The sequence below is a fragment of the Felis catus genome, chromosome C1 (genome assembly GCF_018350175.1).
Source record: "Felis catus isolate Fca126 chromosome C1, F.catus_Fca126_mat1.0, whole genome shotgun sequence".
Lineage (NCBI taxonomy): Eukaryota > Metazoa > Chordata > Mammalia > Carnivora > Felidae > Felis > Felis catus.
In genome coordinates, this window is record NC_058375.1 from 104,779,571 (window position 1) to 104,807,166 (window position 27,596).

General features: G+C 41.5%; 1 protein-coding gene across 1 annotated transcript in view; it reads right to left on the reverse strand.

Annotated features, from left to right (window-relative positions):
* The window catches only part of OTUD7B (OTU deubiquitinase 7B), a 55,873-nt gene extending 31,306 nt beyond the window's left edge, over nucleotides 1-24,567 (reverse strand). The window contains exon 1 of the mRNA XM_011285114.3: nucleotides 24,289-24,567. The gene's annotated coding sequence lies outside the window, so the exon portion shown is untranslated. The remainder of the gene's footprint in view (nucleotides 1-24,288) is intronic.
* Between the last annotated feature and the right edge of the window lie 3,029 nt (nucleotides 24,568-27,596).

Below are 27,596 nucleotides of genomic sequence, written 5' to 3' on the forward strand. Positions count from 1 at the left end.
CAATTCTTGATTAGGTGGGAGGGAAAAAGGAAAGACTGTTGGCAGATTGTTTTTAATTAATATGGATCGTTCCAAGTGAAAGAAACAAAATATAACCTTCTTAGAAAAAAGAGAACATGACCAAATTCCATACGAAAGAGACCTGTGTAGACCTATGTTACAACCCAGAGATGATAAGATGGCTCTAAAAGGAAAAAAAGAAGTAACAGGAAGTAACATGCATTAAAGCTTCAGACATTATTTCACTTTAACATCCAAGCAACACGAAGGGGTTTGTTTGTATCATTAACCCTACCTCATGGATGAAGTTGCCAAAGCTCACAAAGGTTAGGGAATCCACTCAAGATTACACAGGTAAGAAGCGGCAGGACCAGGATTTTCATGAACCCAGCCTATATGACCCCCAAGACCTGACCTGGCACTACAGCACACCCCATCCAGCGCGGAGGACTGAAAAAACACGTGCCGTCCACCTGCCCTATTTCAACTCTTTTCAACACCACACTGAGAGAGAGAAATGGTTCTGGATTCAGGCAGATCTAGGTTCAAATCCCAGTCTACTACTAAGGGCTATGTTATCATGGGTAAGTAATACAACCATTTTGTGTCTCCATTTCTTTATGTATAAAACAGAGAAAATATCTGCATTTCAGACCTCTTGGTAGGATTAAATAACCGAAGATACGTTAGGGCAGTGCCTAACACACACAGTAAGTCCTCAAAAAAGGTCAGCTGCCTTCCTTCTGCCTAACTCCCCCCACATACTCTGCCTCACTCCACTGCTACCCAATACAGCCCGTGGTATCTTTCCTCCAAAAGCTCTCACCACTCCTCCTTAACAAACCTTCCGGTCTCCCAGCCATTTCCAAGGCACAGTCAACACACGCACACAGGACCCAGTCTATCATTCCCATTCCAGTGTCTTTCAACTCCTTGAGCCTCAAAGAAAACTCACAAAGGGCCTCCTTTGGTTGTACCTTCTACCAGACGGTCCCTCAAAAATAACGGCAAAAGAAAACTATCTGTACTCTCCTGGACATATAGACACAGCTGAATAGCTCATTTATTCCCAAATTTCCAGGAAGAGCAAATTCACACATATTTACTGAAACCCTAATGTCTTTAATCTACCAGTCCTTCCTCCCCACCTTTCCCCCTTACTACTCTATTCATTCCAGATTCAAAGATATTAGAATATTCTCTTAATTTCATGCATGTTGTCTATTTTGGGGGGACAAAAACAAGTGTTTACATCTCCTCCTACTCACCCTGCACAATTCTAGATTGTTTTCTACCACCACTATAGTGTATACCCAAGGAAAATCCACTTTCTCTCCCTAAATCAAACTTAAGAGAAAAAACTCAACCCAAAAAAACTCTATCATATAATGTACCATTCCCAAACAATGTATTGGTTTACCATATGCTATTGTATGGATACAGCCCAGTAAGGACTCAAGAATTGGTCCTGTGGCTTTATCACTATCAGTGGTACATGCAGAATAAGAACAAGATTTAACTATTTTTTAAAAAGTTTCTAGATTTTGGGGGCACCTCGGTGGCTCAGTCAGTTAAGTGCCCATGTCTTGATCTCAGCTCAGGTCTTGACCTCAGGGTTGTGAGTTCAAGCCCCACACTGGGCTCTGTGCTGGGCATGAAGCCTACTTAAAAAAAAAAAAAAGTTTCTAGCTTTTTATTTTATTTTTTTTTTCAACGTTTATTTATTTTTGGGACAGAGAGAGACAGAGCATGAACGGGGGAGGGGCAGAGAGAGAGGGAGACACAGAATCGGAAACAGGCTCCAGGCTCCGAGCCATCAGCCCAGAGCCCGACGAGGGGCTCGGACTAACGGACCGTGAGATCGTGACCTGGCTGAAGTCGGACGCTTAACCGACTGCGCCACCCAGGCGCCCCACGTTTCTAGCTTTTTAAATCAGGCCCACAAATAGCAGAAATGAATCTCTAAGAGACAAATTTATTAACAGCCAAATGCTAATACAGAGATCAGGGAGAAGCTCACAGAGAACTCCTTATGAACTCGCATTTCTCTTTTTAGTGCTACTGATAAAAGGCTCTTTGGATTACAGTTATTTGGGAAATTTAATAATTCGGAAGACTTGTAGAATGGAAGTGACCTTTAGAAAAATAAGGGCAGAGAGAGTCATAAAATTGGCACAACAACAGAAACTTGAATAGAAACAGAAATCATGATAATGTTTATTTTCTTAGATCCAGACCAGTATTTCTATTTACCACACACAACGAATTTTTTCTTCTCCCTTTCAGCTAGGGTCAACGATAGTTCAAGGTTTGAGTCTCATTAAATTCAACTTTTAAAAGAATAGTCTGTAAAAAATAAAAGTTCTACTTAAGCCCTTAAAGATTCTGATTACTAAACTTTTGACATGAGAGAAAAAATAAATACTACAAATCAACAGAGGCTGGCATCATAATAAAACACATTCTTTCTCTAGGATCAACCCACAAACATTTAGTAGCTGACAATCTTCTCTCCCCTTCTTGATTACTAATTATTGGTCATTTTGCCATCAATTACAGAACATCTATTCAAGGAGAGAAATAGCAGAAGGAAAAAAAATTTTAATTACTGAGTATCTATAATTAGTTATCCACAGGAAATTTACTCATTTTGTAAACTTCTAATAAATTAACTTCCTTCAGCACACAACTACTAAGTTTTTAAAAGCCCCAAACAATTAAAAAAGAAATTTATCTTTTACAAAATTATATAACTCCATTCAAAGGAAGATACTTTTTATTACTATCATTATGTTTAAAGTTCTCTACCTGTCCCAGCCATACCTAGACCTCATTGAATTCCTGTAGGCCCAGTATGTGCAACATTCACTGGCACTTGCTGTTATCAAATACTGCCCTGTAACATTACTTCCTGATACATCTTATCTCTCAATTTGACTATCGGTCAGTCATTCAATCAAAAGTTACCAAGCTGGGTCTGCCATGTACCAGGCACCACCCTAGGGCTTCTGGAGATACAAGTGAAGCTACAGCCCTACCTTCAGGGCACTCCAGGCTGCTGGAAGAAACCTAAACATGTTATTTGTGCCCAGTGGGGTAGGAAGAGGTATAAGAACAACTGGTTTACCTGGATGGGTTAGGGAAGTTTCTCAAATTGGTATGTGTAAGAGATCATCAGGATGGAAAACAACATACATTCTAGATAGAATTAAGATCATTGAGGTTGGCACCTTTCTTTTACGCTTTAAAAAATTCTAGGGGCACCTGGGTGGCTCAATCAGTTAAGCTTCCAACTCTGGATGTCAGCTCGGGTCACAATCTTGCTCGGGTCATGATCTTGCGGTCATGGGATAGAGCCCCACAGCGAGCTCCCTGCAGAGCAGAGCCTGCTTGGGATTCTCTCCCTCCCTCTTTCTCTGCCCCTCCCCCATGCATGCTCATGCACTGTCTCTCTCAAAATGATAAACTTTGAAAACAAACATTCTAATCAGGCCTAAAAAATTTCTTGGCTCATAGTAGATGACCAACAAATATTTGTAGTTCTAAATTATTCATGCTAGTCCATGTGTATGGATGACTGAGAACTAATCTATATCTAAAACAGGCTTGTGAATTATTTACTGGTTCCAAATGTCATCATTCACCCCACAGACACATATAATCAAGGTCTATATGAACAAACATATTATGGCTGAATATAGCTTGCTGTGATTTGTTTTTAAAGCACTTTCACAAATATGGCCTCATTTAATACAAATTTAAAAATTAAATACTCTTTGAGATTTTTAATCCCCTCTTCTCTAATGGAAAATACATACACACAGAGAAGCTTACAAAGCTTAAATGACACCCAGATAGCAAGGAGCTTGGACCTAGGTATTCTGAATTTGAATACAGGATTCATATCAGTTCTCCAGGGGATTATGGCAAAATCAAATCAGTCTAGCCATGTAAACTCCACAGACTAAAGAATTCTTTAATATTCTGCTATTAAAAATACTATCCGAGACACCTGGGTGGCTCAGCTGGTTAATCATCCCCTTTTGGCTCAGGTCATGGGATTGGAGTCCCGTGTCCCTATGCTGACAGCTCAGAGCCTAGAGCCTGGAGCCTGCTTCAGATTCTGTGTCTCCCTCTCTCTCTCTCTGCCCCTCCCCTGCTTGTGCTCTTTCTCTTTCAAAAATAAATAAGCATTAAAAAAAAATTTTTTTTAAATACTACCCACGTTCATCCACACTACCGGCCACCACCATCCTCCCCACTTCCCCATGAACTCTACCAATACACACATATTTCTATTTCTGGGTTGGAATTAAGAAGCAGAAACTCCAGGGGCACCTGGGTGGCTCAATCGGTGAAGCACCCGACTTCGGCTCAGGTCATGATCTCACAGTTTGTGAATTCAGGGCCTGTGCATCGGGCTCTGAGCTGACCGCTCAGAGTCTGGAGCCTGCTTTGGATTCCGTGTCTCCCTCTCTCTCTCTCTGTCCCTCCCCGACCTATGCTCTCTTTCTTTCTCTCTCAAAAGTAAATAAATAAACATTAAGAAGCAGAAACTCCAACCCAAGATATCCTGAGCATTATTTGGGTCTCTTTCATTTGTGTATTTTGTGCCTTTTGTAGTAATAATTTTTTTTTTAATTTTTTTAAATGTTTTATTTTTGAGAGAGAGACACAGACAGAGCTCAAGCGGAAGAGGGACAGAGAGAGAGAATCTGTCTCTGGACACAGAATCCAAAGCAGCTACAGGCTCGCAGCTGTCAGTACAGAGCCCGACACGTGGCTCGATCTCACGATCCAAGAGATCATGACCTGAGCCAAAGTCGAATGCTTAACCGACTGAGCCACCCAGGCTCCCCATAATTTTTCTTTTAAAAGCAACCAAGCCTTGGGGCGCCTGGGTGGCGCAGTCGGTTAAGCGTCCGACTTCAGCCAGGTCACGATCTTGCGGTCCGTGAGTTCGAGCCCCACGTCAGGCTCTGGGCTGATGGCTCGGAGCCTGGAGCCTGTTTCCGATTCTGTGTCTCCCTCTCTCTCTGCCCCTCCCCCGTTCATGCTCTGTCTCTCTCTGTCCCAAAAATAAATAAACGTTGAAAAAAAAAATTAAAAAAAAAAAAGCAACCAAGCCTCTTATATTTAAGCACATAAAATTAGTTATGAACATATAATACAATCTGACAATTCTAGTCTATTTAAAAATGTAGACTATACACTTCTATTTACACATAATTAACCCTTCACATTTGGGGTTTATGTGGAATAAGCCTGGTGGTGAGGTGCAGAAAGTCAGTTTGCTTTCCTTGTTTGGCACTTTGGAATTATGACTTTAAAACCAGGACATCAGAGATCACTTCATTCCAAACCCTCAAATTACAGACGAAGGTATAAGAACCAGGTGAGTGAGATTAAGTGACTTGCCCAAAGTCACAGAGCTAACTAATGCTGTGTATGGACTATAAATCCGTTGATTCCTATACTAGTAATCTTTACCTGACTTTACATATACCGATGACTTTCGATTTTCCATGTGACCCTTTGTGGATTTATCTATGAAAACTTCCTTTCTTCCTGCCACCCAGCTAAATCTCTCACTTCTACAGATGTGTACCAAAGAAAAAGATATATAATTAGGAAATTTAATCACTTAAGCAAGCCATATTAATGGCAATCATCTACATTAGACAATCAGGAAGGCATGCTAAAATCAAATCATCGTTTTTGTTTTGTTCATCACCACTAGAGATATAAACTGGATTTGAAAATATTCTTCTATCACTACATCCCTGAGGCCTGAAATTCTGTAGGAACAAGGTAGGATAAAATTAAGTGTTGATGAAGAGAGAGATTTTCTTTTTCTTTTCTATGGACAGTTTGAAGCTATAACATAGTACTCTTATGCTGTTATGAAATCACAGCAATAACTAATTTTGAACAGAATAAAACATAAAATAAAAACCAAGAGAGAAACAAAGCATCAACTTTTAACACATTACTTCTCCTTGTCCGAAAAAGTAAAATGCCTGCAAGCATCCGAGCAATCACTTTCCTCACATTCACTTTGATTCATGTTGACCTGTAGGAAAGCTACATTTCTTCCTCCTCTTTGGAAGGGCCACCATCAGCACAACAGCACCAGGTCAGTGCAATTCTCCCGTAATGAAAACCTTAACCTCCTGACTCAATCACTCAATAAGCACTTAGCAAGGACCCACTCTGTGCCAGGCAGCCTCCTAAGTGAAGGGGATGCATAAACCAATAAGCCAACAGCCTAGACATTCATCTGATGGGCTGGTTCCAGAGAAAACCCCAAGATAGGTATCAGCTAACTTCCTTTATTCAAAGATTTACTGAGTTCTAGGCACCAGAAACAGAAAAAGATGTAAACTTGTAAAGTAAGCATCTTTCAAATTTACTAAACAACTTGCTCTTCTGAATTAAAATCACACATTCTTTTTTTTTTTTTTTAATTTTTTTTTTCAACGTTTATTTATTTTTGGGACAGAGAGAGACAGAGCATGAACGGGGGAGGGGCAGAGAGAGAGGGAGACACAGAATCGGAAACAGGCTCCAGGCTCTGAGCCATCAGCCCAGAGCCCGACGCGGGGCTCGAACTCCCGGACCGCGAGATCGTGACCTGGCTGAAGTCGGACGCTTAACCGACTGCGCCACCCAGGCGCCCCTCACACGTTCTTCTCCAAGAAAGACAATCATCAGAAGTTGACTGTAAAGGCTTTTGATGGTAACAACTAGCCAGATAATTTGGTCAAAGGTACTGTTTCCTTAATCTTACCACTTTGGGAGGCCATACTGTCCTGGGCAGAGACATTTTATCAGTATAGGATCCATAACGGAATGTGGTTGATCTTACCAACAGACTAGGATGAATTGTTTCCTATGTAGATAGATACTTCAGTAGAATGTACGAGAAGCCTCTGAAGTCAAACATATGACAAATCCTATTTACCTTTCTTGCCACAATAGAGTATGTCTAAGTAGTATAGGCAACCCTTCATGATGACATAGCCCCATGCTAAGTTTTCAGAGTAACAGGTCTCTGCTTTTCCTTCTCTCTTCCACAAAAAGTACAAATAGTATGAATCAGTCCATAAGTCATTTAGCAAATATCCCATGGTCCTGAGTTTTTCTCCTCGAAATTAATCCAGGAAATCAACCCTTGTTAAAATGAGTTCTATTCCATTAATATTTTTAGCATTATTATTGGTAGTGGTGGTGGTGATAGCAACTGCTAGCTTTGCAGTTCACAAAATACTTTCAAATGTATTACTTCATTCACTGAAAAAAATAGGGAGAATAAAAGGAAACATCATAGGCAACTATCTCAAACAGGAAAAATCGAACCCAGTTTAACTGGAATTGAAAAGCAAGCAGTTTCAACTCTATCACAGGATCAAGAAGCTATTTCTATCAAGAAAGCATAGGATTGACTCTAGCAAAGCAAAATCACAAATTTCCCCTTAAATTATGCCCTTAAATGCTAGGCCTGATTGATTCAATTTGTACATGCTAAGACCGCAGTTTCAGCAAGAATCTGATATAAATCTCCAATACCCCAATCCCTTTCCCAATGTTTTACTCACAGTTAAAGGATCAATAAATATTTTTCTAAAGAAGGAATACTTACTGATGAGAAAGCTGCTGCAGAAAGACAAACTGACAACACTCACCATTCAAGTACCTTTAAAGATTTAACAAATATTTACTGTGCATCAATCAAGGACCAAGCACTAGGTTAGTCACATCCACATAAATCATCTCACTGACCTTATGTGTCCTGCACAGATATTCGTAAATCCCAACTCTTAATTGACTTGGGTCCCCAAAACCACTTCTAACACTAGCCCCCTTCACCCTATCTAATTAATCCCTAGAACTCAACTGGAACACCGCTTCTCACTCTCACAGACCTAATCATTTTTTAATGCTTCTGACCTACTAGGTAATGCTTACCACAAAACCTGTGTGCCCGTTTTTAAGCTCCTAACTCCAGAACAAAAACCATCTAGCCTAGATATGGCACCTGGTGATAATGGTCATGATCTAAAACAAGTATTCTCTTGGATCACACTAGCTAAAGAATAAACCTAGAATGCTAACAAAACTGAATTTCAGCTGGGCAGAAGACACTGGATTTTAATAGTCTTCCCAACCTCGAGACTACTTTCTAGTCCTCCAAATATAGAAAGCCTTCTCTATTTGAATGAACTGCCAAAGTTTGACCCAAGAGTCCCTACTCACATACTCAACAGAGAGAACTGGGGGAAAAAGAAAAAAAAATATTCCAACTGGTATGACCACATTACAACATTAACAACATATTACTCACCATCATGTTACAAGAAAGCACTTGCAAGTGGGCAAGGAACATTCAGGAAGCCAAAGAAACAAACAAAACTCTCCCCGTCCTCAAAACACAAACACATCCAAATTCCAAAGCAGGTGGCACTGTCCAGTTTATACCCAGGTATGAGTGGGTGGAGAGGGAGTAGGAAGGGGGGAGGGGAAGAGAGGAAAAGCATCATTGGGCAGGTGTGCTTGTTGGCACTAAGATAGATTTCTTTCTTGGATTCGTGGAGAATCTTTTTAAACAAAGAAATACTATAAGTCACACCTATCTTTATAACTTAAGTAATCACAGAGAACATGCAATATATGTAAATGGTAGCATGTTATAGTGGTTACATACATTCCCTTTGGAATCCACCAGATCTATACGTAAAGCTTAGCTCTGTCACTTTTGTGCTATGTCACCTTGGGCAAGTTATTTAACTTCTCTGTGCCTTAGCAGGGACCTCATCTGATAGTCACTGTGCTATCCTCAGCACCTTAAACAGTACCTGAATATCTTGGCTGAATTAATAAATATTTTATTAACACCATAATAAATATATAAACAAAATAAGTATTTTAGATGAATTAATCTGTAAATAGGCATAAAATATCTATCTTACGGAACTGTTATGAGTATTAAGTGAGGTGATATATAAAGTACTTAGCATAACTCACAGTAGGGTCTCACTATTAAATAGTAAAATTTTCTTCCCTTCACTTCCCTGCCAGGTCAGACGTTATAACAGATGAGCCATGGCAAAGACTAAAATAGGTAAGAATCGGGGTGCCTGGGTGGCTCAGTTGGTTGAGCGTCCGACTCAATTTCAGCTCAGGTCATGATCTTTCAGTTTGTGAGTAAGGGTCGCATCCGGCTTCACACTGGCCATGAAGAGCCTACTTGGGATTCTCTCTCTCCCCCTCTCGCTGCCCCTCCACCCCCCAAATAAATAAATATGTGGGGTAAGAACTGTAGAAGCCAAGCACTGGAAAATGTTTATTACTAGGGCCCTAGTCATAAGATCCAGGAATATTTCATCTTGGCAGATGAAATTAAATAATAGACCCTTGTGGGACGCCTGGGTGGCTCAGTCGTTTAAGCGTCTGCCTTCAGTTCAGGTCATGATCTCATGGTTCGTGAGTTCGAGCCCCACATCGGGCTCTCTGCTGTGTGCACAGAGCCTGCTTCAGATCTTTTGTTACCATTTCTCTCTGCCTCTACCCCGCTTGTGCACTCACTCCCCTCCCTCCCCCTCTCTTTCTCTCTCAAAAATAAGTAAATAAAAACTTTAAAAAAATAATAGTAATAAACAAATAAATAATAGACCTTTGTAGTAGGTACATAATAAATGTCAGCTGATCCAGAAAATGCTATTGTGAGTCTTCAGGTATCGGTTACCAGGCAGATAAAAGCCTGGCAGAACAGGAAAAGGGAAGGGAAAGGAAAGGAAAGGAAGCAAGACTGAGTCACATCTTAAATATACCAGACTATGTATTTAAAAACCAAATATAAAGGATTTTTTAGAAGGCTATTCAGTTCTCTAAAACTTCCTATTAGCGAAAACACTCTATTGATTCACAGTATTTCCTGACCTTTTTAGGTAATAAGACCTGTGTAAGTAAATTGTTCTTAATTGCTGACAGGGGTAAATAAGCTTAAAAGATTTGGGTCCAAAACTCTCCTCCTCCCTTTACTCCAAAAAGACTGATGGGGCCTTTGAGGCTACCTCACCTACAGCCTATAACCAGAGCATCCTATCTACAAGCAAAGGAAAAGACATTTCATCTTCAAAATGGGAGGTCAGAGAGTACAACACAATTAAATCCAAAATCGGAAGGAATGTTTTTCCTTGACTACGAAGAATTGAATGTCAGAAGATGGCTCTAAGGAATGCGGGTCACTGTTGCATTATGAGCCCAACAGTGTACACATTTAGTGTCTGAAGAGAAGGAAAACCTATGCAGAACTGAAAAGGCTTGTGGTTAAACCTCATCATAATGTGGTCTTTGACTTCCCATTTCACTTCCCAGGCATCTCCTCATTTTTAACCACTTGACCCACCGCTTCTTAAGCAATAGGATATAGTAGAAAGAGGACTGAACAACAGTCAAAAGAATGGGCTCTGAGCCAAGTTCTACTAACTTAGGAAGTCTGCAAACTTAAACCGGTCACTTAAACTACATATTCAGTACTGAGAATACTGGGCCAGACTCAGTCCTCTCCAAAGGCTTCCACCAAGGTATCCCTTTGCAGAGTAGATGTATCAAAAACCAACCAAACCCAGCTCCTCTACTGCTATAACCCAGACTGAGAACATATGCACTATCATCTCCCCTTACTATAAAAGCAGTTACCAAAGTCTATTTTTTTTCTTCAAAATCACTCGAATCTCTTCCCTCTCTCCATTACCATCACCCCTGTAGAGACTCCTTTTCCCCAGGACTATTATAACAGTCTCTACCTGGCCTCTCTTCTTCCATTTTACACTGCATAACTGAAATCTATTTTCCTAAAATATTCATTTACACGTACAATTCTGTGCTTGGGGATTTTTCACTGTAAGTACAAACCAAATTTCCCTGCCTGAGATTTAAGGCCCTCTCCAATTTACCTAACTCTCCAACTTTATTTATCTCGTTCATCTACTTGCTCTGTCCTCAAGACAAGGTGGGCTCAGTTCACTGTTCCATGCCTTAAATGCCTTCTAAATACACACTGCTCTAATGCCTTCCCCTCTAAATTACCGTTTTCTCTCTTCTCTAAGGTCTAGGTTACCCTAAGTGTAAAATTTCCCCTTATCTACTCACTCTAAACTTCTATATAATTCCAGGGAGTACCTGGCCAGCTCTGTCAGTAGACCATGTGACTCTTGATCTGGGGGTTGTGAGTTCAAGCCCCAGGCTGGGCAAAGAGCTTACTTAAAAAAAAACAAAACAAACAAACAAAACTTCTATATTATTCTGTATAACAGTACTCCTCACTTGACACTTAGCACCCATGACTTTGTGTTACTATTTATCTTTCTATGCAAATATTCAGTCTTCACAACAATTATTTTTCTTGATTGACTTGAACTCTTTCTATACCGAGGCCTAACTTCTCATTGGGCAAATACTCAATAAAATGTTTGTTGTTAATGGTAACTACTACCTTGGAGAAGTCAAAGTTTCTGGACCTCATTTCCCTACCTAGAAAATGATGACAATATGTAAATTTCCTTTAGGTTCTAAAATGCTGTATGATGGTATACATACTACTTTGCAGTTGTTATTTGTTTTTCACATTTTTTCTATATACGTTATTTATGTATATATAACTATTTCCCATTTAACACAGAACATGAATTCCCAAGGGGCTGATTCTCCTACTATCTGTTTATTTACTGGGGTAACACGTCCTTGGCATCTCCTTAGAGCATGTTGTCCAAATTCCAGTACACAGCAGGTATTCAGTAGAAAGGAATTCAGTCTCAACCTGGCAGCTAACATCAAGAGAAATTTGTGTAGACAATTTTTTTCATCTTAATTTCCATAATGAACTGGCATATTACAAAAAACTTCAAAGATGATGTGAGAGAGAAGGAATTTAATGTTAAAATGAGAGGTCACCTTGTGCCAAACAGCTAGGAATTTATTTTAGGCAACCAAAGAAACTAGGATGCAGCAAATATTAAGTCTAACTTTCGAATTCTATTTTCAGGATTCTGAGGAGTATGGGAAGTCTGTATCCCCAGTCACTAAACACGACCAAGTATTCTTCATGTCAGATAATTGTGTCCTTAATAATGTCCGGAAAACTTCAGAAAATGAATGAGTACTCTAACACTCAGCCAGGTGAGCTCTTAATTCAAAGAAGATGTAAGCAAATACAAAGGAATTCATAAGAGCAGGTAAGTTTTGAAAATAGATGAGAACTCGCTGTCCAAAATATTTTTGTTAGCAGCACGATAGAATGAAAGACCACTGTCTTCCTCAATTCTTCATACGAGACTATCTTCACATAAAGACCAAGACTTACTCATACTAAAGGCTCAGAGGGATTTTCTTTTCCTTCAATGTCATTTATTAATGATTCAAAGGACAATAGTAGACCAACTCATTTAAAATGACCCTGACTTCTCAAAGAACCATTTTTGAACACAAAACCAATACTTTCAAAGCTGAATTCTATATATGATGTTTTCCAAGTAGGTATGTGGCCTGGAGGCAATTGGGATATAGTCAAGGTACAAGGTTTATAAAGACTTGTAACAGGGTTTTGAAGGATAAGAGGAAACAGACCCTCTTTAACCTATCCTTATTTTTCCATTCCTGTTCCTCAATCCTATTCCATACCGCTAACTCCCCCTATCTTTGTGTCTTTGCTCTCCATCCCACTTCCTGAGCTCCGCCCCGCCACTCCCTCCCCCCCCCACCCCCCCACCCCTGCCCCCCTTAACCTAAGAACTGTTTGGAGTTTACAAAGTAAGAGTCTGGTGCTAGGAGCCAGGGCTCATACCCTCTTCCCTGCTAAGTCTCCAAATACAATCAAGGGCCACAGGTAATTTTCTCTTCCATGGTTTTCCCCACCACCAGCTCTCCCTTATCAAGATTAGAGAGAAGACATGGGGGTGGCAGGAAGGGCGGGGTGGGGAGGGGGTGTCAGCTATTCAAAGAAACTATGCTCATTAAAGCCAACTCAATCAATTCTGCCTAACTATTGAGAGCAAAAGTTTTTTTTATCTCGGACTTACTTTTCACAGTGTACTCTGGCCTACAACCCTCACACATTTACCCACAACCTTCCCAAGTATACTAAATGTGTGCTGAAAAATATACTAAATGTGTGCTGAAAAACATTTTATTAAAAAGTTGAGCTTAAGGGACGCCTGGGTGGCTCAGTCAGTTAAGCATCCGATTGGACTGCTGCTCAGGTCATGAGCTCGAGGTTCGTGGTATTAAGCCCTGTCAGGCTCAGTGCAGAGCCTGCTTGGGATTCTTTCTCTCTCTCTGTCCCTTTCCCCCAACTCTCAAAATAAATAAATAAACTTAAAAAAATAAATGTTAAAAAATTTGAGCTTAACATAACTACAAAAGAAAAACTGGACTTGGGATTATCCACTTCAAAAAGGTCCACAAAGTTCTGCAGACCAGGAGAAAATCAAGACTGGATATATAAGGTCTGACCATACACAACTGCCAATATTTGACTGCTTTTACCTAAAAACTGCAATTTCATACAGTTCCACTTAATATTTAATTTCTACTCGGCGGGGGAAGGAAGAACTTCTATGAGGCCAAAACGATGTTATATTGGGAATATACCTTCTAGAATTAAAAGCTTCAAAACATTCTGCTGAGATTCAATCTAGTTTCAATAAAAAAAGAGAAGTGTTAAAAGCATATATACGAATGGGTATCAGACTTTCTTCTTTAGATGCCAAAGAATTCCTGGTTCTCAGCAGTGTTTATTAAGTGAACAGAGAGGCTGCTTCTTCTCAACAGCCAGTGTCCCATCTCCAGTGAGGGTGTCAAGACCTTGATGACAACAGCAGAATTTGATAGCTAGTGAAATGAGGCTGGCCACAGGAGCACAGTGCCTCACAGATGCCATCAGGATCAATTCCCAGGAGTTTCCTCATTGGATGATATCACCGATCAATTCCCATTTCATTTCTCAGGGAATGTTTGCTCTCATCTCCTGCAGGAAGTTAGTCTTGACTACTCTCACCCAATTATGTGCATTTTATGTAATTTTCAGTGCTGAATCTTTCTTTTATAAGCTCGATTTTTCATGGGGGCCCACTCTCACGCTCCTAATTAAACTAACAATTCACCTACGCGAAGGATTGTCTTTATTTTTTTATTCATTAACCATTTAGTCACTAACAGTTACTAAATGCCTACCATGTATGAGTTACTGTGGCAAGCCCCAGGAAAAATACAAAGATAAAAGACACTTCTCTGCTGTCAAGGAGCTCACAGTGTAGTAGAAGTGGCATGCCAAGGGCACAAATAAGCAAAAATACAAAAATATACAACTACTACCAGACAAGTATGGATAAAATGACAGGAGAATTCAGAAGTGGGGACTCTCCTGTTGGAGAAAAAAAATCAGGAAAGTTTTCATGGAAGACATGCTTTAAACTTGGACTTTAATGGGTAGGATATTTTTTCACAGGACAAGTGAAAAAGGCAATGGAGGAAAGAGGCTTAAAGATTAGGTGAGTAAATGGATTAGATCTACGTGTAGACAGATGAAAAACAATGTTGAGAGAAAAAGTTGCAAAGGGATACATACAGTTCAATTCTATTTATGCAAGATTTCAAAACAAAGCTATATGTTGTTTATGTATATATAATACATTAAAAATATAAAGTATAAAACATGAAATTGAATGATACATAGCAAATCAGGCCAGTAAGCATTTCCCAAGAAAGAAAAAAGGGGAAAGGATACAGAGGAGGCCTTAGCTACATCTAACATTGTATCTTAAAAAGAGTAAGAGATCCAAGACAAATATGACAAAATGTTAATATCCATTAAATTTCGGTTATGGGCTCAAAAATGTGTTAGTTTTTTTCCCCTGGACTTTTCTAAATATTCAAAATATCTCATTACTCAACATTTTTAAATTAAGAAAGGGCCAGGTGACTGGAAGAATACTGGAGTCATTAACCCAAACGTAACAGTCAGGAGCAAGATGGTTTCCCTAAACTTTCAGGGAACACTCAATCAGTTCAGCTCTAAACTGAACGGGATGCTTAATATCCGGCAGTGTGCACAAAAGGCACTCAGACCAGGGCGGGGCGAAGGCTGACAGATAAGGACAAGAAGGAAGTTTTTATGGCCATCCTAAATCAGACATCTGAGGGAAGTGACAACCACGCTCCCACACAACATAAATGCCGGTGTTACCAAGTCATCTCCCCAAAACAAAGCCAAGGAAACTTCCAGTTACATAGGAATTCAGATGAAGACTCACTGTGAGTAGTTACTCTGTGCCTTCTCTCCCTCCCCCTCCCCCAAACACTCACAAACAAAAACAGAATGTACCCTTGCCCACTTGAGAAAGAATTAAGAATTGGCAGCTCTGCCAAAGTGGACAGTTTCCAAACCCAGACCCGTCTCCAGAGAAGATGGAGACAGAGCCCACAGAAAAGAGTAAAGAAATCACAACTCAGTTAAGTTTTGAGGAAGACTTATCAATGGAACGTATCCATCCTTTCACATCCCCTTGTGTCCCAAGTTCCCCCAAGGGAATCTAAGGACCTCCAAGATATCCTTCTATCCTGTTCTTCTCCAGCAAAACGACTACAATACAAAAAAAACCCCAACTCTCACTTAGCACTTTAAATCCAAACAATTTCCTTTCACAAAAACCCAATGAAGGGGCACCTGGCTGGCTCAGGCGGTAGACCGTGCAACTCTTGATCTGGGGGCTGTGACTTCAATCCCCACACTCGGCCTAGAACCTACTTTAAAATATATATATATATATATATATATATATATATATATATATATATACCCAAAGAAATTAAAAACACAGGAAAGGAAGATTTAGAATACAAGTATAATGTCAAATCTTATGTTTTTTAAATAAAGATAAACATAGTTTTTGGAGGTAACCAATTTATTAGAGCCCATTTCTTCTACCAAAGTTTCATTGGCACAATTTAAAATTAAGTTGAAAAGAAAACAACTTGAAGGGAACTTTAGCAGGAGAGAAAATTACATCTGCACACTCAATAAAACAAATACCTTGACATTCTTCTACATCTGAATCATTACAGATGAATAATCCTAACATCCAATTCATTCCACTCCAGGGCACCCAACTGCCCCAGGTCAAAAGTCCCTATTCTCCCAGGTACTCTCCAGGCAGACCTTCCTCAGTCAGACCTGGGAAAATACCACTGTTCACTTTGGGCTGAGAAAAACAACAATGGACTTGAATGTCTTCTAGCACAATGCAGTGTGGCAGGACATAACAAACACTGGAATGGGACGTGAGGGAATTAGAGAGGTGAAATGACATTTATTAACCACCAACCACATTACAGCCACTGAAGACTGAATTCCAGAACAAACTATCACAAAACTACTTCTGTGATCCTGAGTAAATCTCAAGTATTCCCTTTGAAAATGAATGAGAAACAGTTCCTGTAGTTCTCAGATTCTAGGAGTCTACAAACAGGATCATTCGGTAACAAACGTGTTACTGTTAAGCATAATGAAGGTATTTAAAAAGGCTTTTGCTTTGTTCCTCTCCAATGAACCCCCTACACCACTGACAAAATAATCTTTCTAGAACATGAAACTTTATCACCCGATGCTTAAAAACCCTGAAATGCTCATCATTTACTGCAGCACAAGCTAAAGCTGTCCCAAGTTACCTGAAGAAGTCTGGCTGTTTCGTTCCTTCAAGCTTTTGCTCATGCTGTTTGCTCAGCCTGGAGTGTACCTCTCCCCGTCTTCCATAGGGTACACCCTTAACTCATCTTTCAAGACTCAGCTCAAATGTCATCTCCGCTGGGAAGCACTTTCCAACCTCTGCATGCCCAAGGCAGAACAGACCTTTAGGCCCTTAGAATCCCCCCTACATACTTCTATTGCAGCAAGTACCACACTTCATTACATCTATATATTTATGCATCTGTCTCCTCCCCCTGGACCCATAAACTCCTTGTAGGTAGAGACCTTGTCTGACTCATCTGTTTCCTCGGTGCCTAAGACAGTGCTTATAAGGTAGGAGGCATTCAAAGGATGCTTGTTGGAGTCAGGGAAGGAAGAACAAGGAAGAAGTCCATTAAAATGGCCTAAAGCCTACAGAATAGTGTATTAGTGTATCGTTACCACTATCTCTGGCCTTTTGCTCTTTTCCTAAACCCTAGTCGTCAGAGAGCTTATTCATTCTCTTGGCTACAGCCACTACATCCATGCTGATGCACCACAAAACCACACTTGCAACTGTACTAACCTCGTCCTCCACTCTCCACCAGCTTCACCAGCTTCAGGCTCATCTCTAGGAACTAGAAGAGCTTTCACTTGGACGTTCCATTACCACTTTATATCCGATACCTCTTATGCTGAACTCATCAAATTCCCTCCAAAAATGAGGAAACCTTCCTACCTTCCTTATCTCGATGTCTCAGAACCCAGGCTAAAAAATGTCATGGTCATACTTGATGGATCACTCTCCATCTGCCACATCCAGTCCTCACAGATTTCAATTTTTCCTTCACAATCTCTTTTTCCCCCTTTTCTCTCCTGATCGCACCCTCTACAACTCTAACTCAGGTCTCATCACCTCACACACCCCGGGTGCCAATCTCCCTTCCATCCCAGCCAATCTGGTTCCTACTATCATATTAGTATCTTCCTCAAAAATTCATAGTGCTTCACTATTTTCTATCCTTTAAAATCTCAACTGATAAGCCTGCCTTATAAGACCCCTATAAAACACAGCTCCAAACCAACCTAAGCACCTCATGTCACTACTGTTCACTGATACTCAGGACAGTCTCATCACTGCCCCAAGAACACCCAAGCCTGGTCCAGGCTTTTGCTTGATCCCTCTCAGCTCCAAATGAAATGGTTTTGTTGTTGTTATTTGCTTCACCTTCACCCCTTGTAACTGACACAATTTTCTTTAAGATCTGGAATAAGTTACAATTTCTCTGTGATATTAATAACTACCTGAGCGCTCTTCCCCAAGTACATTCTATGGTATGAGGTCTGTACAATGCAATCAATAATATAATTTCGGATTTTCTGGGGTGCCTGGGTGGCTCAGTCAGTTAAGTGTCCGACTTTGGCTCAGATCATGATCTCACGGTTCATGGGTTCGAGCCCCACGTCAGGCCCTGTGCTGACAGCTCGGAGCCTGGAGCCTGCTTCATATTCTGTGTCACCCTCTCTCTCTGCCCCTCCCCTGCTTGCTCGCTCTCTCTCTGTCTCTCAGAAATAAATAAAAACACTAAAAAAATCTTTAAAAATAATAACTTCACATTTTCTTTGTTTCATCTGTCTGGCATAATAGAGGCTCAACAGGTATTCACTCCTCCTTATACCCCTTACTCCCTACTGGATTGCAAACTCTCCAAAGGCACAAAATCATCATTTTTCCTAATCCTCTGCAGTAACCAGCATAAAACTAAACTCAAAGCAGGTCACTAAAAATAACAGCTTAATAATTTTCCCTATCCAAAATTATTTCTTAGAGGAAATAAAAAGATGAGCCATAATCCTAAAAAACACAACTGAAAATAATCCTGAACTAAACTGTATAAATTAAGATTCCTGACTTCCACCTCTGATTTCCACTCATAAATACTACAACTCCTGACTCAAGAAGTAAATAATAATCCTGTGCTCATGACATCATAAGCACATAGTTTGGTAATGACTATGAGAAGGTAGGGGGAAGGCAGGGGTGGGGGAAGGCAGTGGTGAAGGCAAGCAAGTCAACTGAAAGAACATGTTGCAAGAACAGCCGTGTGATTTTTTTATTACATGTGGACACTGCTCCCCATATCTTTTTTTTTTTTTAATTGGCCAGATTTTCAAACAAGTTTACTTCAGGAGGAAAAACCTGACAGATTATTAGCAGAGCTGATATCTGGAAAAGCTTCTACAAAGCCCAAGTCCTTCGAAAAAGCTACCTTCATTCATCTTCAACAAGGCAACACAACACGATAGGATTCCTCCAGATATACCTTGAGTGAGGACTCATTCTGGCTACAACATAGGCATCATCTATAAATCACTCTCAGGCATAAGGTAGACAGCTTAGGTGGCCATACTGGACTTGCACAGATTTTGAAAAGAAATTCATCTTCATTAACATACTCAGTATAGTCCAGTCTTAACTATCTATTTTAAAGGATTTCTGAGGATGGGGCGCCTGGGTGGCGCAGTCGGTTAAGCGTCCAACTTCAGCCAGGTCACGATCTCGCGGTCCGTGAGTTCGAGCCCTGCGTCGGGCTCTGGGCTGATGGCTCAGAGCCTGGAGCCTGTTTCCGATTCTGTGTCTCCCTCTCTCTCTGCCCCTCGCCTGTTCATGCTCTGTCTCTCTCTGTCCCAAAAATAAATAAACGTTGGGAAAAAAAAAAAATAAAAAAATAAAGGATTTCTGAGGAAAATCTTTAAATCAAGGTGGACTCTTCTTTGCCATCAATATACCCGCCTCACCATCAGGTAACATAGGCTTAGGAATGCAAATTCATTTATCAGCATTAGTATGATCCTCAATAACATTGAAATAAATCTGGTTTATGGGGTGCCTGGGTGACTTAGTCCGGTAAGCATCCAACTCTTGATTTCGGCTCAGGTCATGATCTCATGGTTCCTGGGATCAAGCCCCACATTGGGCTCCATGCTAACAGCACAGAGCCTGCTTAGGATTCTCTCTCTCCCTCTCTCTCTGCCCCTCTCCAATTCTCACTCTCTCTCTCTCTCTCAAAATAAATAAACTTTAAAAATAAATAAATAAAACACATCTGGCTTAAAAAATAATGCATTTTCAAACCAAGAAATTTCCATATTAAGTTCTGAATTACATATACTAGTGTGCCCTACAATAGCAGAGATAACTGAAAGTTAAATGCACCTAAAACATGACACTGTCCTTACCATAAGCTCTTTAGGAGAATCCAGCCATAACCCATAAGCCAGTACAATAAGAGACAGGCACAAGCAGAGCTCAGCATGGTGAGTAAGGTGTGTGGACACAAAAACTTCTACAAGGAATCCTGTCTCCTGGATGGTCCCTTTACACCAAGATGGTCCAGGAGAGAAACTGAAGTTACAACGTACCGGTGGCTGCCTGACTCCTTGTCCCTGAGTTCCTGGACTAGAAGGCTCAATACTTCTCACTAAATCCATCCTTTGTTCAAGGACCTACAATGACTCTATTGACGCTTCCATCAACACCCAACAGAGTCTGGCCTCTGAGTCCCCTCCACCCTCTTGCCTGCTCTACCCATGACTTGACCACCCACATTCTCTCCAGCCCCTCTCATTTATTCCCCCAACAAACACAGCTTAGTCATTCACATCATCACTGCACACTGTACCTTCTATACTTTCTGCCTGGAAGATCTTTTATTTTCTTTTACTCCTAACACAGAATAGCTATTTCATTTACTTGAATGCTCACATCTATCTCATAGATAAGGACGGACAACTGTCCAAGATCACACAGTCAAGATTTGAACCAAGTTTGATCTAACTCCATTGGCCATTCCTCTTTATAACTCTAATCCATAGCCTCCAAGTCCATTTCACATTTTGCTGTTTCAGGGAGTGCCTGGGTGGGTCAGTCGGTTAAGCGTCTGACGTTGGCTCAGGTCATGATCTCCTGGTTCATGGGTTCAAGCCCCGCATCAGGCTCTGTGCTGACAGCTCAGAGCCTGGAGCTTGTTTTGGTTTCTGTGTCCTCTTCTCTCTCTGCCCCTCCCCTGCTCTCTCTCTCTCTCTCTCTCTCTCTCTCTGTTTTGGTTTCTGTGTCCTCTTCTCTCTCTGCCCCTCCCCTGCTCACACACTGTCTCTCTCTCTCTCTCTTTCTCTCTCTCTCTCTCTCTCTCTCAGAAATAAACATTAAAGAAAAAAATTTGTTTTAATTTTTCTGATTCAGAAATCTTTCCTAATTGATCTCACGGAATCTTACCTTGTTACTTCAACTTTTCTAGCCTCTACATACTCCATTTGTAGCACATTAAACTTGCTTTCATTTACATGTTGTGTTCTAAATGTTAAAGCTTATAACAGTATGCCGTCCCTTTTTATATACCCGTTGTGATGGGTATATAGAGTCATGTCCCAAGGGCAAGGACACCTATCTTTATATCTTTTCTATATTCCCAAAGTCCACCACTGGAGTTTGGAGACAGCTCTCTCCACAAGAGTGCTCAATCATTATTCAGCAAGTATTTCTTACTTAAATTAAAAAAAAGAAAAAAAAAACTTTATTTTATCATATTAAAAAATCTACTGAATTCAGGCATTCATAAAACTGCCCTGCATGTTTATTCCAGTTACACAGAATTTAATTCTCTGAATTTATTGGGGGCTGATGAGAAGATTTCACAGCTCCTAAGTTCCCACAGGGAAGACATTGCTGAAGGCACACCTCAAAAGCACTGTCTCAGGATTTTCCCTCGATGGGATTGGGGTAAGAAGAGGAGGTGCTCCTTACAAGAAGCCTTACAAGAATCTTCCAGAATCCATAGCATGCTTAAGCCATGCTTGAGAAGCTCTAAAACTTTCACAAGTGGCACTTAGTATCCCCATAACAATCTGAAAATTTATTTTTAATACTGTTATTCCATCATAATTCACTCAGTTACATATATTGAATCAAAAACCCAAACGATGCCTTCTGCAAAATGGGAATAGTGGTAGACTACTAGGCTGCCCTTTGCTTATTCCTAGGTTTATTCAACTGCTTCAATCCGCAGCCCCATCCCATCCCACCAGCCACAGAATAATAAATGTAGAAGTTGATATAAATAGATATAAACATACTTTCTGCCTGGAAGTTCTTTTCTCTTTGTATACTTCTAATAAAGAATAACTATTTCATTTGCCTGAATGCTCATACATACTTTATAAATAAGAATGTAGAAGTAAATTGTCCAAGGTCACATAGTAAAAACCATAATCAAGATTTGAACCAAGTTCTATCGAACTCCACAGGTCAAGCTTCTTTAGGACTCTAATCCATAGTCTCCAATTCCATTTCAAATTTTGCTGATTCAGAAATCTTCCCTAATTTATCTCATTGACATAAATAGAATTTCCCAGACATCACTAATACTGGCATCAACCGACTCACAAATTAAAACAATGATTAATAGTCAAAGAGGGTGTGTGTGGTTTTTAAAAATGTGATGTTACCTTCCAAATTAAATCTTTTTTCAATAGGGGTCCCAAAAGACGGAGATTAAGGATCTAAAGCTTCAGGAATATTTCCAAGTTGTTGGTGACATAACTCTATCAAGTCCAACTAACAATTACCATTCATTACTGTTCAGCCTGCCTTATACAAGTCAACAGACAGCCCTTTCTTTGGCAAAGGTTTACTTTTTTTTCCACAAGGGAGTCTTTGGCATTAAATGAAAGGGATAAGTCAAGTGAGGCAACAACAACAAAAAATTAGTAATGGTTTGGAAATTATCGTCTTTCCATCTTTCCTTCCTGCTTGAATGCTTAATGCCCAAAGTGGATATCTGTTCAATTCTAAATTATTCATGTTAATGGATAATTATCGGCAGAAAGGTGCTGATAATCCAGAATGGAATAAAATCGAAAAGTAATCTATTTCAGTTTCGGAAGATCTTTTCAGCATATTTACTTTCTCAATTATTCCTAGCATGAGCTAATATTTGTATTCATCTGTGATCACTAAGTACATAGTAACTGGCCACTTACTCAGGGAGGTACTCTGAGACATGCCGGGTAGCTAGTGGAAATTAGAACAAGACTGGTATTCAGACGCCAGATGAGCAACATCAATTTCATTTATTTTACAGTTCTGTTCAGCCTTCAAAATATCAATAGACTAGCAGAGCAGGTTGGATACTAAACTTTAAAAGAACTGTTCAGAAAAACAATGAGGACAAAGAGTATAATATATTCGTTTGTAAATTATGCACAGCAAACGTTTAATTACAAGTGTGAGTCTCCCAAGTCACCCAGCAGAAGTCCCTGCTGTCTTCTCACCCCACCAGGAATGCAATCTCATTCACTAGGAACGAAATTTTCTAAATATTTAAAATGTAGGATTTGCTATCCTTTTTGGACTAGCCTTATCACTCCCTCTTCTTGTCCTTTCCCACCTTAGAAATAGATTCTGAAACACAAAAGGATCCAGCCTCCTCCAAGACCTCCTAAATAAATATACTAAGTATGACAAGCCAAAGACTGAAAAATGATCAGCATCTGATTTTTCTAAAAAGCATATTGTATACACAGTTATCAAACTATAACAAAAATAAAAGTCAAAGTCCTGCTAATTCTCGCCTTTGCATTTATGAAAAGGAAACCCCCCGAAGAGTGTGGGGAGACTCTCAATTTCACCAGTTCACTTCTTTCAACTTAATTTCTGTATCTGTATTGTGCCCAGAGGAACCACCTAGGTTAGACAGACTACCTAGACAGAGAGGGAGGGAGGCAGGGAGAGAAAGAGACTCGGAAAGACTCGGAGACACTCAGAGCTCTGGTCCTTGTGAGCCGACAAGCTAAAAATACGCCGGCCCAGTAAACAAATCCCATTCCATCCCGACCGGAGCCACACCGTTAACCTAGTAATTATGAGAAGAGGAGTGAGATCACGCAGCCCACGGCTTACTCATCATCAGCTTCTAAAGTTTCCATCGGCTCAGAGCAACTTTTCTTTTTTCTAAAGTTCATAAGCCTGCCCTAGAATCAATCAATCAATCCTTCTCTCTCCCCCTCTCCCTCGCTCTCACACTCGCACACTTTTCGCTCCCTTCCTCCATTACTGGACGCACCTCAGTTGGCTCTCTACAGGGAAGCGTTGTACTTTTATACTGAGACTTTTACAATGAACTTTATCCTCCTCTGCGGGTAGGATAGGGGGTAGCCTGCACTCCAACCACCTTAAAACTCCACCATCCCTTCCCGAAAGTCTCGTTGACAAGGGAAGACCGTCCACACTGCCCAGCACAGCTTAGGAAGGGAGGCCGGGAACGGGGCCGGGGGCTAGGAACGCGGGACGCAGGTGAAAGGGAGGAGTAACTGGGGAAAAGGTTGGGGCCAAGCAAGGAACAGTCAGGGCGAGGAGAGGGTGACCGGAGGCGGTGGCTCCGGGTGAAATATCATCGGAAAGGAGAAGGGGGACAGTGGAGATCGGAGGGTCAGAGTTTGGGAGTCCTGAAGAGGCGGGAAGGGCGGGAGCAGACGGGGGAAGGTGACAGGGCAGGGGGCTCCGTTACCCTCGCGGCTCCCGGGGCAAGGCCCTAGGCCGGGGCGGAGCGCGGGGCCCGGCCGCCTCTCCTCATTCCTCGGCTGTGACCCCGGGGTCCGGCTGGCCCCTCCCCCGACGACGATGGAGGCGGAGGCGGCGGCGGAGACTGCGACCGCGGCTGTTGCTCCGCACAGGATCAGGAGCCGGAGCCAGACGGCACTGATCTGGACTGGCCTCCCCCAGTGGCTTTTTGCCTCCTCCACACCCCGTCGCCACTACGGCTCCGGCAGCTGGTTCGGGATCGGTGGCTTTCGGCCGTCCGGCCGGAAACTAGCGCCAGTTTCCGGCCGGAGCGTGTTGGTGGTGACACCCAAGCCGCCCCCAGGCCTCCTCCCGCCCCGCCCCGCCCCGCCCCGCCCCGTAGCAGCCCCGCCTTTAGTGCCGCTCCTCTGGCTGTGGCCAGTTTGGCGCCTGCCCCGCGCGTGACCCCATGTTTTCCAGGACCGCGTTCCTAAGGCCTCGGGTCTGGAGCGTTCTTAAACCGGAGCTGCAGGAGTGCAGGGTGGGCTCTTGAGACTTTGAGGTAGAGTCAATTGGCTCCAGCCCTTTGGGGAAAAAGCAGAAAGCGGCGAATAGTTCTGGAAAGGTGAGAGGGGTGATAATACTTTGGAACGAGAACAGTGAAGTTCTAGTTACTCGGCGCAGTCATTCTGGACTGACCAGAGGAAAGTTAACCATACTTCTTCCAGACCAGTCTCCACCCAGTTTTGCAAGTCTCCTTAAATCACTCGTGAAGTGAACATACCCTTCCCTGTGGACATGTCCGCTTCCGACTGTTAGCCCGATGGAAAGAAGTCAAGTATCGCTGTTCTTGATAATGCCCTTTAACAGCATTCCAGCATAATTCAATTTAACAAATACTTACTGAGTCCCTACTATGTGCAAGATACTGTGTTGATATTGGGGACAAAAAAATGTATAAGAAGACATAATTCCAGGGGAGCCTGGGTAGCTCAGTCGATTAGGCATGGCATTCCGACTTGGGCTCTTGTAGTGATCTCACTGTTAGTTTGAACCCGCCGTGGGGCTCTGTGCTGACAGCTCAGAGCCTGGAGCCCGCGTTGAAACGTGTGTGTAGGGTGTGTGTGTGTGTGTGTCTGTCTGTCTGTCTGTCTGTCTCCCTCTCTGCCTTCCCTGCTTGTACTCTCTCTCTCTCTCAAAAATAAATATTAAAAAAAATTTTAAAGACATAATTCCAGGCACCAAGGATCTTTCTTACACTTTAGTAAAACACATGCAACTATGTTTTATGAAACAGAACTCACATGTATGCTCTGTGAGTTACAATAGGTTATGGCTATAAGAGCATAAGCTTTGTTCTTCAAAATATAGACGCAGACCTTCCATATTTGTTGAATGTATAACTAAATATTAGGAGAGCAGAGCCATTGAATCAATACCTCTTTATGACAAACACAAAATGAGGCCAGCCCCAGCTGTAATCTGACCAAAGAAATCCTGAATTTTAATTCAGATTCCTAACATTGTGGCACCTGATCTGCATATTCAAAATGTTTATTGTCTAAATTGCACCCATTAGGCCTATTTAAAAACAAACACTGTATTATACTCGACTTTCCTCCTCAGTACTTCCTGAAGTCCTCAGTTTCTAAATGGGAGGGGTGGGGCATAGACCTGTTGGAATTATCCAGCTCCGGACTAGAAAATGGACATCTGAAACAGGAAACTGCCCAGACAGGCAGCTCTATCTCCTGAGGACACCCAGGGTTTAGAGTTGATTCAGGGCTGGGCCTAAGGCCATACCAAGGCCAAGCAGGTCAGAGTGCCTTGCAGGAGGCACACCCAGGACCAACAGTACAAGTTGGCAAGCAGAGCCATTTGGCCTGGGCTTCAAGCGTGCGGGGACTACGAATTTTGGCTACTGTTCAGTGGCAAATTTGAGGTAGAATGAGACTTGGTCATCTAAGTTGATTCTAACTGAACTCCACTGATCACGGCCACCCCTTGCTGGCTAAATCTAAGGTAGGAGAACAGAGTCACAAAGGAGCAGCCTCAAAAAGGTAAAGCGGTTTTGTTTCACCAAAGTCCTCCCAGGGCGAGGTTATGTTCATCTGTTAACTATTTCTTTCCAGTCTTAATTCCACTACCACTGCGTTATTAGAACCAGGTACGGAGTTCAAAGGCACTCTCCACCCTCATTACAAGGCAGGCCTTTACTTGGCAGTGACCACAGAAAGTTTCCAAATTTGAAAGCTGGGCCAAACTCAATTAAGTAACCACACTTTTTACAGGCTTGCCTGGAAATTTAGGGGCCAGGAAGTGATGGGGTTGCAGTTGCTCTGTGCCTGTTTCTTGCTCTGACCGTCCATCACTCATTGTTGTTTGTGCGATTGCTCAATGGGCTGCTTGTTTTGGGTCAGCCCAGGCTGTGTGGGTAGCGGTGTGGTCAGCCAGGATGGGAGCCAAGCCACCTGGGTTCTGGGCTCAGCTCAGCCAGCCCCTAAGCCATTAAGTGACTCTCTTCCTATTCCCACGTGTCAGGTCCTCACCTCTTCTGTAGTGATATGCAGCCATTTGGGCCGTCAGTAAGCTGAATATTCAGAAGCAACTGTCTGATGTCACTGTCAGCTGCCAGAACACAGCAGATTATTTTTGCTGCCAGGTAAAAGAATAGGAAAAAGATGAAGGTAAAAGCGGCAGAGAAAATCCTACCAGTGTACCAGCCACACACCCTCATCTGCCATTTAGTACCAAGTTCTCTTCCATCCTAAGGGCATGTTTTTATTTACTCGTCTTAGCAATTCACAGAGCTGCTCCAAGGAGTTCCCTGAGCTTTCTTTCACTTCACTTTAAGCAAGAACTGAAAATATAGAGCTTTGCATTTCACCAGAGAAACTAAAAGGAAGAGACTGTTTCAATACTGTGGCTAATGGATGGGGGGAGGGGGGTAATGTTCAGAGAAAGCTATTTTGCAGCTCACCAGGAAAAAAAAAAACAGCAATTGTTTGCATTTATATGCTTTTGTGGTGGAACAGAAAACCAAACCAAAATAACTTCCGTTCCACTACCACCACCGTAATTTAGACCAGTGATTCTGTGGAGTTTCAAAACAACGCACAATATATGCCTAGGAACCTCAGACAGACTAACTCAGAATTTCGGGGACTGAAAACCATGAAACTGAATATTTTTTAAATATCCACAGTTCTTTCTTTTTTTTTTTTTTAGATATAATTGTCATACAACATTATAGCAGCTTCGGTTAACAACATAATGATTCAATATCTGTGTATGTTGTAAAATGATCACATGAAG